Source organism: Aquarana catesbeiana, linkage group LG02 (genome assembly GCF_042186555.1).
Source record: "Aquarana catesbeiana isolate 2022-GZ linkage group LG02, ASM4218655v1, whole genome shotgun sequence".
NCBI classification, from domain to species: domain Eukaryota; kingdom Metazoa; phylum Chordata; class Amphibia; order Anura; family Ranidae; genus Aquarana; species Aquarana catesbeiana.
The window spans coordinates 172,135,260-172,149,951 of record NC_133325.1 but is presented as its reverse complement, the minus strand read 5'-3'; the positions used below and the strand labels follow the sequence as shown (position 1 = coordinate 172,149,951).

General features: G+C 41.0%; 1 long non-coding RNA gene across 2 annotated transcripts in view; it reads right to left on the bottom strand.

Moving 5' to 3' along the window:
• Positions 1 to 11,923, bottom strand: part of LOC141127413 (uncharacterized) — a 54,863-nt gene extending 42,940 nt beyond the window's left edge. Inside the window, exon 1 of one of the 2 annotated variants that reach the window (XR_012241552.1) lies at positions 11,758 to 11,923. This is a non-coding gene — a long non-coding RNA (uncharacterized lncRNA). The remainder of the gene's footprint in view (positions 1 to 11,757) is intronic. The other variant, XR_012241553.1, reaches the window with a different exon arrangement.
• Between the last annotated feature and the right edge of the window lie 2,769 nt (positions 11,924 to 14,692).

The following is a 14,692-nucleotide window of genomic DNA, read 5'->3' as shown; positions in this document are numbered from 1 at the left end:
CGACAACACACATTTGTCAGCGGAAAATCCGGCAACAATTGTCTGATGGAGCGTACAAATGGTCGGATTTTCCGCCAATAGCCTGTCATCACACATTTCCTATCAGAAAATCTGATTGTGTGTACGTGGCTTAAGAGGGGATATCCCATTGTTTTGGTGAGATGTCCTCTTACTTCAGAAAATAAAGAGAATCCATTGTTTACGCTTAGGGATCTAATTATACAAAATGAGTTGGATGAATCTGACAAGCATTTTCCTATCTGTGACGATTTCTGACTGTATTAAGTTTAATACAGTTATTTCTTATGATCGAAAGTTTCATATAGTGGCCAGAAAGCGGTATTTTTTCTGAAATGCCTCAATTAGAAAAAATATCACAATATGGCCACTAGATGGAGCTGACCATTATAGGAAATCACCAGTTTAAGTATATTATGGTCAGAACTCATCACAGCTAGGCAAATGTTTGTTACATTTGTCCAACAATTTTTTTACACAGTAAATAGACACCTTAAAGCAGGGGTCAGCAACCTTTTTCTACTTAAGGGACGGATTCAATGTATGTGAATGCATGGAGGGCCGCATTCACCTGCTAATAAATGAAGATAATAATCTGGACCCCTTTACATTACACAGCCCCGCACCTCTGGACCACTTTACATTACACAGCCCCACACCTCTGGATCCATTTACATTACACAGCCCCCCTGCATATTACACCCCCCCCCCCCATGTTATGCTTTAAATTTGTGCACACTCATGGAATAGCAACAAACTACGGTACTTAAAAATCTCCATAGGCAACACTTTAAAAATGTCTACGGGTTGCCAGTTTAGAGTTACAGAGGAGGTCTTGTGCTAGAATTATTGCTCTTGCACAAACGATCGAGGCAATACCTCACATGTGTGGTTTGAACACTGTTTATATTTGCAGTCATGACTTACGTATGCGTTCACTTCTGCGCGTGAGCACGAAGGGATGGGGCGCTTTCAATTTTTTTTTTTTTATTTTATTTTTACACTGTCTCTTTACAAAAAAAAATTCTGATCACTTTTATTGCTTTTAGAAGGAATGCAAACATCCCTTGTGACAGTAATAGGCAGTGACAGGTACTCTTTATGGAGGGACCTGGGATCTATAAGACCCCAAATCCTTCCTTTGCACTTAAAAGCATTCAAAACGACAAGTTTGGCTGTTTTGAACGCTATAATTTTTTAAAAATTTGGCGCCTTTAAGTCTTCTGTAAACCGGAAGTGATGTCATGACATCGCTTCCGGGTTACTAGATCCAAAACCCGATCAAAGCCAATTCCGGCTTAGTTTGGCTCTCTGGCCAGCCAGCGGACGTGCCGGCTGGTCGCTCGGGCCTCCCAGTGGGACGGGAGAGCCTGGGCGAGCCGCGGAAGGCGGGGGGGAACGTCCCCTCCCGCTGCTTGGGATAACAGCTGAGCAGTTTCTTAGCCGCGCTGGGTGTTATCACAAGAAAGCCGACCGGGGTTAAAATGTCTGCGGGCCGGGTGCACGTGAATTCAACAAGTGCACTGACAGGTCAGACATTTAGCTGGCCGTAGGTTGCTGACCCCTGCCTTAAAGTGTAGTATAGCCAAAACTTTTTTTTTTGTTTGTATAGAGAAGAAATGGGTAAAAGCTTTGTCAGGTTTTCTCTTTACCTTCTGTGTCCCCATTGGGAAGATTTGCTTTACTTCCTGTCCTGGAGATGCAAAAGGAATTGAGAGGAAATCCCTGACAAGTTATGAAAATTTCCTCTCACCGCTTGTTCTTATTGACAACTGTAAAATGTTGGATTTGGATTTTTCATCACTTTCTGTCTGTCTTAAAGTGGAGCTCCACCCAAAAGGGGAAGTTCTGCTTTAAGCACTCCTCCCCCCTTCCCTGCCACATTTGGCATGTCATTTGGGGGAGCGGGTACCTCGGCAATCCAAGCGGAAGTTCTCCTCTCCCCCTCCCTCACTGCAGTCCACTGGGACACGTCAGAGATCCCAGAAGACTGCCGGACCATTAGGCTGCGCCATAAAGGTGCAACCTATCACAGACAGGTGCCCACAGTTGAAATGCCTGCGCCAGGGAGAGGAGAGGGAGACAAGCAATGGTTCAGGTGACCACATTGCTGGATCCTGGGACAGGTGAGTCTGTGTTTACACTATTTATAGCTACTGAATTTTAAATTAATATAAAGATGCTGACTTTTAATAAACACAAAAACAACTGGAGCTCTGCTTTAAAATGACCACCAGGACACAGATGGGGAGATTTAATAAAACTGGAGCACTCATAATCTGGTGCATCTGTCCATGGTGGCCAATCAGCTTCTAACTTCAGCATGTTCAATTAAGGGTTGACAATAAAACCTGGAAGCTGATTGGTTTCTGTGCAGAACTGCATCAGAATTGTCACTCTCAAGCTTTAGTAAATCTCCCCCATACTGATGGTTATTTAATTTAGCAGGAACACAGATGATAAACAAAACCTAACAGGGGTTCTGATTCTTCCTTGATCTACCCAAAAGTTTTGGCCATACATAAACTTGAAACACAGTGAAGAACAAAAAAGGCAATGTCATACTTCTTTACTTCTCCTACCTACTCTTCAGTACAGTGGATCACAGTTTCAGAATCACCTATTTTCTATTAGTGGTACACGTAGCGCCTGTGATGTTCTATGGCTAGATAATTATTTGATCCCCTACTACAGTAATACTGAAAATATGTATAAAAAATTGTGGCTGGTTATCATCTCTTTAGTTATTTTAATGTTTTTAGGGATACCTGGAGAAAGAAAAGATCATAAAATATAGATTAACTAAAGTGTTCATTCCCAAATATTAAACGTTTGTGCACACAAATATGCACTAATGCTAAAGCAGAAATATACACCACATATTTTAATTTTGGGTAAATTGGATGGGATTTGATCCCTGCTGGGTCTATAATGCTGTCCCTTTAGAAAGGTAATCTTCCCTACTTGCAGGCTTGCCTTCACAGCCACAGGACCAGCTATGAAATTAATTTCTTGCATCCCTTCTAAATGATGTGTTCCACATATATTCCTATGGAAGAGGTGGGGATGTCATTCAGGTGGTGTCACTGCCTTCTTTGTTGATGTTCAAATGAAGACTGCACAGAGAGGAACCAGGGAGCTAAGGATCACTGCAATGACAATGAACCTATAGAGGTTATTATTCTGTGATAACTCTGAGGAACATTAATGAGTTTAATGGAAAAACTGTGTATAATCAGCTAACGGGGATGAATCTGGGGAGGAAGCGAGGTCCTGGGAAGTGTGCTCTGCTTCTGGACAGCCTCCAAATGAAAGACCTTTCACCCCATAGTGTTAAACATAAGAATTCCAAAGCACACCAGTACTAACATAAAGGTTTACTTTCATCTTCTGAAACATTTGCTGGGTATCTCCATCAACATTAACTTACAGAACAAACAACATAGCATTGCTATACCAATACTTTGCAATGACAATAATAGATGCTAAATAAATTTGAGTAAAGAAAAATTAATGCACCGAAACCAGCCTTACAAAACTGCCTTATAAATGCTTTATAAACTTTCAAATCTTTCTGCTCCAGATGTGACTAATAATGGAGTAGAATGTCAATCACTGGCTGACTTACATTTCTGTAAACTCATATATAAAAAGAAGGAACAGGGACATGGCAGATAATGAACCATGTATGGATGAGGAAGGAATATTATGGCCATCCCTAGACCCTGGTACCTGGGGCACATTACTAGGCTCTCTTGCTGGTTAGCCAGATCTAGGAACCAGTAAGGTGAATTGACACCAATGATCTATTAAACTACAATTTTACCACCAGACACTGCTGACTATCAATGTAAAGAGGTACTTTTCTCACAGACCACCAACGAAAGATGGCATTTCTCTGCAGCCACCAAAGAGGCACTTCTCAACTTACTGCCAATGTAAGGGGGCTCTTCACTTACTGCCAATGTAAGGGGGCACTTTTCCACTTACTGTCAATGTAGGGGGGCACTTCTCCACTTACTGCCATTGTAATGGGACACTTCTCCAACTGATCATCAATGTATAGCAAAACCTTACCACTAACCATCAATGTAAGGTGGCACTTCACTACTTACCTCCAATGTAAGGGTCTTTTCTCCAACTGATCATCATTGTAAAGGAAAACCTTACCACTAACCATCAATTTAAGGTGGCACTTCACTACTTACCTCCAATGTAAGGGTCAATTCTCCCACTGACCATCAATGTAGGGACAAACTTTACCTTTGGCCACCAATGTAAGGAGCACTTCACCCTGACTTCCAATACAGTTACACTTTACCACTGATCACCACTATAAGTGGGCACATCCTCCTTAACAATCAATGAAAAGGAGTGCTAAACTCACTACCAATAAAAGTTGGAGCCTGTTTACTCCACCAATATAATGAGTACTACACTAGCAACACAAAGGGAAATTTGTTCACTGGCCACATATATATTAAGCTACCATTTTCAACCATAGTCACAAAGTTAGTCTGGTTGAAAAAAGACACAAGTCCATCCAGTTCAGCCCACAGAGAGAAAAAAAAAAAAAAAAAAAAACCACACACACTTACAAATCGAAAACCTCCATATACCCAATCCTATACCTACAGTTGATCCAGAGGAAGGCAAAAAAACCCAAAACAATAAAGCATTATCCAATATGCTTCAGTGGGGAAAGAAATTCCTTCCTGAACCCTTAAGAGGCAATCAGTTATTTCCTGGATTAACTTACCAAATGTACCTATAAATATTAGTATTAATTTATATTTTGTGCATTTAGGAAAGAATCCAGACCTTTTTTAAAACAATCTACTGAGCTGGCCAGAACCACCTCTTGGGGGAGCCTATTCCACTTTTTCACAGCTCTTACTGTGAAGATGCCTTTCCATATTTGGAGGATAAATCTCTGTTTCCCCAGACGTAAAGAGTGCCCCCTTGTCCTCTGTTGATGACCTTAAAGTGAATAACTCAACAGTAAGTTCACTATATGGACCACTTATGTACTTATACATGTTGATCATATCCCCCTTAATCTCCTCTACTCAAGAAAGAATCCATTCAGTTCCTCTAATCTTTCCTCATAGCTGAGCTCCTCCATGCCTCTTATCAGTTTGGTTGTCATTCTCTGCACTTTCTCCAGTTCCCCGATATCCTTTTTGTGAACTTGTGCCCAAAACTGAATTGCATATTCTAGATGAGGTCTTACTAATGATTTGTAGAGGGGTAAAATTACAGTAGCTCACAAAAGTGAGTACACCCCTCACTTTTTTGTAAATATTTTATTATATCTTTTCATGTGACAACACTGAAGAAATGACACTTTGCTACAATGTAAAGTAGTGAGTGTACAGCTTGTATAACAGTGTAAATTTGCTGTCCCCTCAAAATAACTTAACACACAGCCATTAATGTCTACACCGCTGGCAACAAAAGTGAGTACACCCCTAAGTAAAAATGTTCAAATTGGGCATAATTAGCCACCCCCCCTGGTGTCATGTGACTCTTTAGTGTTACAAGGTCTCGGGTGTGAATGGGGAGCAGGTGTGTTAAATTTGGTGTTATCGCTCTCACTCTCTCATACTGGTCACTGGAAGTTCAACATGGCACCTCATGGCAAAAAACTCTCTGAGCATCTGAATAAAAGAATCGTTGCTCTACATAAAGATGGCCTAGGCTATAAGAAGATTGCCAAGACCCTGAAACTGAGCTGCAGCACGGTGGCCAAGACCATACAGTGGTTTAACAGGACAGGTTCCACTCAGAACAGGCCTCAACGTGGTCGACGAAGATAAACTTATTTGGTTCAGTTGGTGTCAAGCGTGTGTGGTGGCATCTAGGTGAGGAGTACAAAGACAAGTGTGTCTTGCCTACAGTCAAGCATGGTGGCGGAGTGTCATGGTCTGGGGCTACATGAGTGCTTCCGGCACTGGGGAGCTACAGTTCATTGAGGGAACCATGAATGCCAACATATACTGTGACATACTGAAGCAGAGCATGATCCCCTCCCTTCGGAGACTGGGCCAAAGGGCAGTATTCCAACATGATAACGACCCCAAACACACCGCCAAGATGACCACTGCCTTGCTAAAGAAGCTGAGGGTAAAGTTGATGGACTGGCAAAGCATGTCTCCAGACCTAAACCCTATTGAGCATCTGTAGGGCATCCTCGAACGGAAGGTGGAGGAGCGCAAGGTCTCTAACATCTACCAGCTCTGTGATGTCATCATGGAGGAGTGGAAGAGGACTTCAGTGGCAACCTGTGAAGCTCTGGTGAACTCCATGCCCAAGAGGGTTAAGATGGTGCTGGAAAATAATGGTGGCCACACAAAATACTGACACTTTGGGCTCAATTTGGACATTTTCACTTAGGGGTGTACTCACTTTTGTTGCCAATGGTTTAGACATTAATGGCTGTGTATTAAAGTGACAGTGTGGCGCTAATATACAAACTAAAAAAGAGAGTAGTGCATGTATCCTGGATGTGGTACAAATGAAATCAAGTGTGATGTGTGAATAAACCAAAAAACAAGAAAAGGCAAATGACTGTGTTAGACACAGTAAGTGTATGAATCAAACATGAAACAATAGTCCAAACAGATGTGAAGGGATAATTCACACATCACACTTGATTTCATTTGTACCACATCCAGCATACATGCACTACTCTCTTTTTTAGTTTGTATATTAGCGCCACACAGTCACTTTAATATTCACGTTGAACTTTGTTTGAGTGTTGGCAGCTTTTTTTCTTCATTTTGAATTGCTTATATATGTTGTAGTGCAGTCTTTTCCCCACATTCCCCTCATTAATGGCTGTGTGTTGAGTTATTTTGAGGGGACAGCAAATTTACACTGTTATACAAGCTGTACACGCACTACTTTACATTGTAGCAAAGTGTCATTTCTTCAGTGTTCTCACTGAATAAAAAAATATAATAAAATATTTACAAAAATGTGAGGGGTGTACTCACTTTTGTGAGATACTGTATATCTCTCTCTCTCTGGAGTCTATAACTCTCTTAATACAAGAAAGGATTTTGCTCACTTTGGAAACCGCAGATTGGCATCATGCTATTTTTAAGCTTATGATCTACCAGAACACCCAGATCCTTCTCCACCATTGATTCCCCCAGTTGCATAGCTCCCAACTGTCCCTGATTTTGAGGGACTGTCCCGCTTTCCTCCTCATTTGTCCCTCATTTTGGTCTAATCTATATAGTTGTATATAAAATGCACTTTTTATCTATCAAAAAGTGTTTTACAGTGCTAAAGCTTTCACCCCATTTGTAAATTACTGCATTTGTAAATTTTCCAAAAGCCAATATAACGGAATAGTAGTGGTAAAAAAGCACTTGAGAGTTTAATCGATCATTTTTCTACAAGTCGCCTTTAAAGTGGAAGTAAACTTCCATTACTAACTTTTACCTATAGGCAAGCCTATAATAAGGCTTACCTATAGGTAGTGTATATATCTCCTAAACGGGCACCGTTTAGAAGATATTTACTGTAAATGCAGCCAGTGTCCTCACTGGTGCATGCGCTCTGAAGTAATGGCCACCTGTGCCGTAAACGGCGGCTCCTGCGCGCATGCGCGGGAGTGACGTCATCACGGTTCTGGCCAGTCACAGAGCCGAAGTCTGCAAATCCGGAAGTAAGACAAGTGAAGATGGGAGCATCTGCAGCTCTGACATCGCTACGCTGGAAGAGCTTAGTTTTAAGGTAAGTTTAACATAACGTGCTAGTATGCAATGCATACTAGCACATTATTACATTACCTTGCAAGTTAAGAAAAAAAAACATGTCCAGTGGTTTAAAAACGCTTTAAGGGGGTGTGGCAGGGGGTGTGCCCTATGCCTGCATACTTTTGATAATAGGTGTCAATCATTCCCATCTCAGAAAGTTGGGAGGTATGCAGTTGTGCTGCCTCCAGTATGTATAATGCATACTTTTAGCCCCCCAAGTGCATAACTTTATATTTATCAACATTAAATCTCATTTGCTACACAGCTGCCCAATTAAACAGTGCATTTAGGTTGGCTTGTAGACATCCTGTAAACACTAATAATATGAATAATATTATGACAACTAATATACTTTAAGTGGGAACTTAGGTATAATGTAAGGGAGAAAATTCCCATTGACCACTAATGTAAAGGGTATTTCTCCAATAATCAATCACCTGTATGAAGACATTACACTAACTTTTCAGCACAGTGCATTCCCCAGGCATACGCTTGATCACTGACCTCCCTAAGTATACAGAAAGATAGAGTATCAATGTGTAAAAATGCTCTTTTGTCCTGAGGTTTATGTTTGTCTGTGAGATTCTCACTTATGACAGTACAAGGACTGCGGAATATGTGTGCAGAATATAAACAAGTAGGCTATTTAACAATGCCCCTTGTTAAATTGCCTACTTAAAATCTGGTGCAACCGTGCTTGGTAGCAATCAGCGTCTAACTTCAGCTTGTTCAGTTAAAGCGGAATTCCATCCAAAAGTGGAACTTCCACTTATTCCCCCCCCCTCCGGTGCCACGTTTGGCACCTTTCAGGGGGAGAAGGTACCTGTTTTTGACAGGTACTCTGACCCCACTTTCAGGAGACCAGGCCACGACAAAGTATGTCACATATCCGGGCCCCTCCTCCTTCTCCCTCCCCCTCTGCCAGGCCAGTAAGAGAGTGCAGCGTGCATGTGCAGTAGGGACATGGCCGTGAAGCCGCAAGGCTTTGACAATAAAACCTGGAAGCTGGTTTCTATGCACAGCTGCACCAGATTTTTCATTCTTCGGTTTTAGTAAATCAACCCCAGCGTGCTGTAGCCATGTATACTGACTATTGCAGCTTTCACAATCCTTGCTTATTATGCTTATTATATCCTTATTTTGTTGGAATCACAGAAATACTATATATGGGTTGTTTTTTTTCTCTCTAATGTTACTCTCACCAGTACATGGACTGTCAAAAATTTTTAAAAACTTTTAGACTTGTAGAGAATTAGATTGCATAATAACTTCTTTTTAATGAGCTGTACTATTTTAACACCTCATGGCTGCTCATCACATATAATAAATGGTTCCGCTTGTACTACACATGGAATAAAATATTGTTGTATTATTATTTGCTGTGGTTTATCATATTTTGTGAGTAAACATATTAACAGCTAATTTACATGTCATCTTTTATTATCATATCAACACTTTAACTCTGTTCAAATATTTGCTTAGAATTAATATTATTTTGTACTCTGCCAATTTGGCTTTTATCTCTCAATATACCCGAAGAAGGAACCCAGTGTTATAAAAACCTTGTGTTTTTAATACCTTAATTAGCTACTAAAAGGTATCACTTTGGCAATAATTTTTGCCTTCTCTTCCTCTGCATAAATTTAAAAATTTCAAGGTTTAAAAAAATAATCTCACACTACAACTGATTTGCATAACTATTTGCAGTAACCAGAGAGGAAGCTCTGACAACATGCAGATATTGAAACTTAAATCAGTTAAAAAAAAAGTTTTCACCCTCTGCAAGGGTAATATGAAATTACTAAGTGAATGCAGTTTCTACACCTTATCCATCTTGCGTACAAAACTGTGATGTTGCTTCAGATACAAGTTATTTACTATAGAATGAACCTGCTATGTGAGAAATACAAGTTGTTGCTGTCTAAATGTAAAAGATATTAACACTAGTTTCACCCCACCTGTGATTTGAAATGAGTAGGCAGGATGACAGTTTAGACTATTCAGCCTTCACTGGGTGCATACTTGTTCTGGGTCTGTGACTCACTAGCCTCACTCTTTTAAAGTTATGCCAGCAATAGTAGCTGCCAAACATCTGTCATCACAAGGTACCTGTAATAGTCCAGATGTGACTAATAATGGAGTAGAATGTCAATTACTGGTTTACTTACACTTCTGTAAATTGGTATAAAAAAGAAGGAACAGGGACAACATGGCAGCTAATGAACCATGTATGGATGAGGAAGGAAAATCATCATGACCATCACTAGACCTTGGCACCTGGGGCACACAACCAGGTTCTCTTGCTGGGTTAGCCAGATCTAGAAATTTGTAAGATGAACTGACAACAATGATCTCTTAATCTACCATTTTACCACCGGACACGGCTGACTATCAATGAAAAGAGGAACTTTTCTCACAGACCACCAACAAAAGATGGCACTTCTCTGCAGCTACCAATATTAGAGCGCACTAACCTGATCGCCAATGTAAAAGGGCATTTCTCCACTAACCGCCAATGGAAGGGGAACTTCACCACTGGCCAACAATGTAATGGGGTATTTCTTCACTTACTGTCAATGTAAGGGGGCACTTCTCCGCCTACTTCAAATGAAATGGGGCACTTCTCCAATTGATCAGCAATGTAAAGGAAAACCTTACTAATCATCAATGTAAGGTGGCTTCACTACTTACCTTCAATTTAAGGGTGACTTCTCCCACTGACCATCAATGTAAGGATGAACGTCACTTTTGGCCACCAATGTAAGGAACACTTCACCACTAACTTCCAATACACTGGTGGGACTTAACCACTGACCACCAATGTAATTGGGCACTTCTCCAACTGATCATCAATGTAAAGGAAAACCTTACCACTAATCATCAATGAAAGGTGGCTTCACTACTTGCCTTCAATTTAAGGGTGACTTCTCCCACTGACCATCGATGTAAGGACGACCTTCACTTTTGGCCACCAGTGTAAGGAGCACTTTCACCACTAACTTCCAATACAATGGTGGCACTTAACCACTGACCACCAATGTAAAGTTACACTTTACCACTGATCATCATGATCAGTGGGCACTTCTCCCTTAACAATCAATGAAAAGGGGTGCTAAACCCATTGCCAATAAAAGTTGGAACCTATTCACTCACCACCAGTTTACAAAAAAATGATCTGACACTACCATAACTATTTGCAGTAACCAGGAAAGGAGCTCTGACAACATGCAGATAATGAAACTTAAATCAGTTAAAAAAAAGATTTTCACCCTCTGCAAGGGTTATATGAAATTACTACACGTAAATGCAGTCTCTACACGTTATCCATCTTGCGTACAAAACTTTGATGTTGCTTCAGATACAAGTTATTTACTATAGAATGAACCTGTTAGGTGATAAATGCAAGAGTTGTTGTCTAATTGTAAAAGGAGTTAACATTAGTTTCACCCCACCTGTGATTTGGAACAAGTAGGCAGGATAACAGTTTAGACTTTTCAGCCTTCACTGGGTGCATACTTGTTCTGGGTCTGTGACTCACTAGCCTCACTCTTTTAAAGTTATGCCAGCAATAGCAGCTCCTATATGTCTCTCATCACAAGCAGCCCCTATATGTCTCTCATCACAAGGTACCTTGAATACACTAAAAGTTTTCCTTCTAAAGAAGAGTGCTGAGATAAGAAGCAGCAGTCTGGGCATGGTTACATCCGTTACAATTAGTTATTCCCACTTGTAAGAGTGACTGGAGCATCATCATTCAGATGAGGATTTACAGCTGAATATATGACTCATTTTATTCAGGACACTGCAAATAAAGTAACTGTGACAATTTTCTAACCTACTTTTTCTTTTTACATAACTTAAAAAGTTTACAGCAGATATACATTATGTAGTGCCACTGCCTACTAACTTTGCAGCTATTAGAAATATATATATATAAAAAAGCTATAACAATAGTAAATGCAGGACTTACTCCAGGGTGCTTCTTCACCTGCTTTGAAAATGTTGAGAACCTCCACCACATTTTGTCTGAGTAGGATCTCTTCTCTGTGCCTCTGATTCCTGCCAGCAACAAGTCCTAGTCCAAGTCTTGTTAGACAGAGATATTTAAGGATGGGGTGAGAACACAGGGAGGTGGGTGTATATAGTATATTTGCTGCCTTCCTCTCTCTTATCCCTCCTCCTACACCTCTTAACATAATTTTGTTAATACATTTGAAGGGAATGTAATTCAATTATTTGCCTACTATTTCATTCTTAGTGTAGTTCATGCTACCCATAGCCCCTGGTCTCCCTGTGTGTATTGATCTTTCTCTTCCTATTGCAGGAATCATTAATTACTTTGCTGTAATTTCTGTGGTCTACTGTACGTGCATTCTGTAGTATCATAGACAGAGAACATCACTTGACCCCCTATTGCTCAGCTTTACTTTGATCAGTTCTCAATGAAGGAAGAGTTTTATAAAATGCCTGGATAGCTTAACCTGTTGGTCACCAATCACCATATCATTCTGCTCACATACTGAAGAAAGTACATATGACTCGATTTTCAGAGCTTACTGCTGGGAAGATCAATATGAGAAAATCCAATCCAAAATTGGAAGCATATGGATTGTGCAGCACCTTAGAGCAGGCTCGGGTAGTCCATACACTGTGCAAGGATAGAAGGAGAAAAGGGTTTACCTTTTAAATGGTTAATTCACCTTTACCAAAAACTGCCTATGGAGATAAGGGGTGTCTATAGATAAAAACAAACAGTGCAACTTTGACTAAAGTTAAATACCACTCTTTAGATAGGTGTAGGCCATTTATGTACTTCCCGAATTATGACTGAAAAGCTCCCAGAGATTGCATCATTCCATCCTACCCGACGGCAGCCCTTTCATTTCAATGGGCTTCCCGCAGAAAAGGGTGCTCATTTTGACCATGCAAATTTTCTGCAGTTTCCGCACACGCACTTCGATTTTTTTTCATGCATGGGTTGCCATTCAGAATGAATGGCAGCACTGCGTGTTTTTTCCACTGTGTGTGGTTGCGGGTGCAGGAATCGCTGTGATTCCCACACCTGCAGCGACACGTGCACCAAGCATAAACCAGTATTAAAATTATTGTAAAGTCTTGTTCTTTTTTTTTTTCTTTAAAAATAACAAACATGCTATACTTACATGCTCTGTGCAGTGGATTTGCACAGAGAAGCCTCCTCTTCTCGGGTCCCCCAACCGCTCTCTGGGCCCCTCCCTCCTGTCAAGTGCTCCCACAGCAAGCAGCTTGTTATGGGGACACCCGAGCCGAGCCACAGCTTCCTGTGTCCATTCAGACACGGAGCCCCGGTTCGGCCCCGCCCCTTTCTCTCCTAATTAACTAACTGACTTTGATTGACAGCAGCGGGAGCCAATGGCGCTGCTGCTGTGTCTCAGCCTCAGAGGACGGCTGAGGAACTCATGGACATTGTTGGAGGAAGATCGGGCTCAGGTAAGTATTAGGGGGGCTAAGGGGGGTTGCTACACACAGAAGGTTTTTTTATCTTAATGCATTAAATGCATTGAGATAAAAAACCTTCTGACTTCACAACCACTTTAACCGCTTGCCGACCAGCCGCCGTCATTATACTGCAGCAGGTCGGCTCGATCCCGCGAGCTGTCGTAGCTGTACGTTAGCTCCTTTAAGCGGGATTGCAGGCGCACGTGCACCCCCGCTGCACTCGGGGGGGTGCCGATGCTCGTGGCCGACAGACGCGATGACCGCCAGCCATGAGCGATCATGGGCACGAGAGGCAGAACAGGGATGTGTATGTGGAAACGCACACATCTCTGTTCTGTTCTGTGAGGAGAGACAGATCGTGAGTTCCTAATAGCTAGGAATCACGATCTGTCATTTCCTCTAGGTAAGTCCACTCCCCCCACAGTTAGAAACACACACAGGGAACACAGTTAACCCCTTGATCGCCACCTAGTGTTAACCCCTTCCCTGCCAGTGACATTTTTACAGTAATCAGTGCGTTTTTATAGCACTGATCGCTGTTTAAATGGTCCCAAAAATGTGTCAAAAGTGTCCGAAGTGTCCGCCATAATGCCGCAGTCACGATAAAAATCGCAGATCGCTGCCATTACTAGTACAAAAAATAAAAAATAATGAAAATGCTATAAATCTATCCCCTATTTTGGAGACGCTATAACTTTTGCGCAGACCAATCAATATACGCTTATTGCGATTTTTTTTTACCAAAAATACGTAGAAGAATACATAAACTGAGATTAGCTGTTTTTTTTTTTAAAATGGGGATATTTATTATAACAAAAAGTACAAAATATTGTGGTTTTTTTTCAAAATTGTCACTCTTTTTTGTTTATAGCGCAAAAAATAAAAACCGCAGAGATGATCAAATACCACCAAAAGAAATCTCTATTTGTGGGAAAAAAAATGTCAATTTTGTTTGGGTGCAGCGTCGCACGACAGCGCAATTGTCAGTTAAAGCGACGCAGTGCCAAATCGCAAAAAATGGGCTGGTCGTTTAGCAGCCAAATCTTCCGGGGCTAAAGTGGTTAAACCTAAAACCAAAAATGTATTATATTGCAACTTACCAATCATTAGATGTAGTGGCTGCATTTGTTTTCTTTTGTTTGCCTTTTTTCCCCTGTTTTCACGTGGTGATATGGCTAGTAACATGCCTCCTGTATTAGTGAAACGGAACTCTGAAGGAATGAGAACAGGAGGCACAGCAAACCGCAGCATTGTCAGTTTGGGGGGAGGGAAATGTTAAATGTGTTAGCAGATTTAAATACACTAGCAACTTGAAGCTAAACACCAGATCACACTTTATAATCAGTTACAATCAGTTACAGCAAACTGTTTTTTTTTTTCTTTTGGGATAAAGGTTTTACATGGATAAATAAAGGGTGATCATTTTA